Raw genomic sequence first — 2317 nt, forward strand, 5'->3', positions numbered from 1 at the left:
GCACTCTACCCGGGGGGATAGCTTGAGGCTCCGTCTCAAAAAAAAAAAAAAAAAAAGAGTATAAAATTTGGGCGGTGCCCATTGCTCAGTGGTTAGGGTGCTGGCCACATATACTGAGGCTGGAGGGTTCTAACCTGGCCCAGGCCAGCTAAAACAACAACAGCAACTGCATCAACAACAACAAAATACCTGGGCATTGTGGTAGGAACCTGTAGACCCAGCTACTTGGAAGGCTAAATCAAGAGAATTGCTTAAAGCCAAGAGTTTGAGGTTGCTGTGAGCTGTGAGGCAGCATATTCTACCCAGGATGAAGCTTGAGGCCTCCTCCCCCCAAAAAGAGTATAAAACTTATAGATAAATTGTCACAAACAATCCAAATCTTTCCGTGTCTAAATTTCTTTTTTGGGGGAAACAGTGTCTCACTATATTGCTCTTGGTAGAGTGCCCTGGCATCACAATTCTCAGCAACCTCAAACTCTGGGACTTAAGCGATTCTCTTGTCTCAGCCTCCCAAGTAGCTAGGACTATAGGCACCTGCCACAATGCCTGACTATTTTTTTTGTCGCAGTTGTTTGTTTAGCTGTCTGGGTTGGTTCGAATCGGCCAGCCTGGGTGTATGTGGCCAGTGCCCTAACCACTGCAGTATAGGTGCAAAGCCAATAGTGTCTAAAAGTTTTTGAAAGATTTTTTAGAAAAAAAATATTACTTTTTTACTTTCAGGCAGAGGTAAAAAACCAAAAATAATTGAATCTCTTGTTAATTTAAATTGTTCCTATGAAACAGGTAGGACCTTACATTTAAACATAGGAAGCCAAGCCCGATTGCTGACCTCTGTCATCCCAGCACTTGGGAGGCTGAGACCGATAGATTGCCTGAGCTCACAGGTTAGACACCAGCCTGAGCCAGAGTGAGACCCTGTCTCTAAAAAATAGCTGGGCATTGTGGCAGGCGCCTGTAGTCCCAGACTTGGAAGGCTAAGGCAAGGGGCTAACTTGAACCCAAGAGTTTGAGGTTGCTGTGAGCTGTGACGCTACAGCACTCTACCGAAGGCAACATAGTGAGACTCTGTCTCAAAAACATAAATAACAATAAACACAAGGAGATGTAAACCTCTTACATCTTTGGAAAGAAGTTTATATATTTCTAGGGGGAAAACATGCTTTCAGAAACTGATTTTGTGAGAGGTTGCCTAATTATTTTTACTTTAAATGGGTATCCGTTTTCATGTGAAGTTTTTTTTTTAGAGACAGAGTCTCAAGCTGCTGCCCTTGGCATCATAGTTCACAGCAATCTCCAACTCCTGGACTTAAGAAATTCTCTTTCCTCAGCCTCCCAAGTAGCTGGGACTACAGGCGGCCACCACAACGCCCAGCCATTTTTTGGTTATAGTTGTCATTGTTGTTTGGCAGGCCCAGGCTGGATTTGAACCTGCTAGCTCTGGTGTATGTGGCTGGTGCCTTAGCTGCTTGAGCTACAGGCACTGAGCCATCCATTTGAAGTTTTCTAATGCTTACTAAGTTCCGTTATTAGTATGAACGATCTATGTGAATTAAATCATTATACAGGAAAAATAGTTAGGATATCTTAAAAAGATAATAAAGCAATGCCTTTTTTTGTTTGTTTGTTTGAGACACAGTCTCATTACGTTGCCCTCAGTACAGTGCCGTCGTGTCACAGCTCACAGCCACCTCCAACTCTTGGGCTTAAGTGATTCTCTTGTCTCAGCCAAGAGGCAAATAACTGGGACTACTACACCAAGGCTGGAGGGTTTGAACGCAGCCAGGGCCTGCCAAACAAAGCCAACTACAAAAAAGAACTGGGACTATAGGCACTTGCCACAGTGCCTGGCTGTTTTTTTTTTTGTTGTTGTTGCAGTTATCGTTGTTTAGCTGGCCCATGCCGGATTCAAACCACCAACCTCAGTGCATGTGGTTTGGCACCACAACCACTGTGCTACTGGCGCTGAGCCAGTAATGCCTTTCTTGTCCCGAATCTGAAACTGAGATGAGTTTTGCTATGTTGGATGAGTGATGTTCTATGGACTTGAATTGCTCTCCTGGTTATCAGGACAGTTTGAAGGATTATCTGTATTAGTCATCAGAATAACTTGGAGGACCTAGTTTTTTCTTTCCTTTTCTTTCTTTCTTTCTTTCTTTTTTTTGCAGTTTTTGGCCGGGGCTGGGTTTGAACCCACCACCTCCAGTATATGGGGCCAGTGCCCTATTCCTTTGCGCCATAGGCACCGCCCCCCCTTTTTTTCTTTCTTTTAAGACAGGGTCTTGCTCTTGCTCAGTGTGGTCTAGAACTTGTGAGCTCA

At 44.1% G+C, this 2317-nt stretch overlaps 1 protein-coding gene across 1 annotated transcript in view; it reads left to right on the plus strand.

Moving 5' to 3' along the window:
• The window catches only part of GAPVD1 (GTPase activating protein and VPS9 domains 1), a 66956-nt gene that overhangs the window by 13187 nt on the left and 51452 nt on the right, over positions 1-2317 (plus strand). The gene's annotated exons all lie outside the window — the stretch shown is intronic.

Source organism: Otolemur garnettii, unplaced genomic scaffold (genome assembly GCF_000181295.1).
Source record: "Otolemur garnettii isolate 467f Iridium unplaced genomic scaffold, OtoGar3 scaffold00014, whole genome shotgun sequence".
Classification (NCBI taxonomy): Eukaryota; Metazoa; Chordata; class Mammalia; order Primates; family Galagidae; genus Otolemur; species Otolemur garnettii.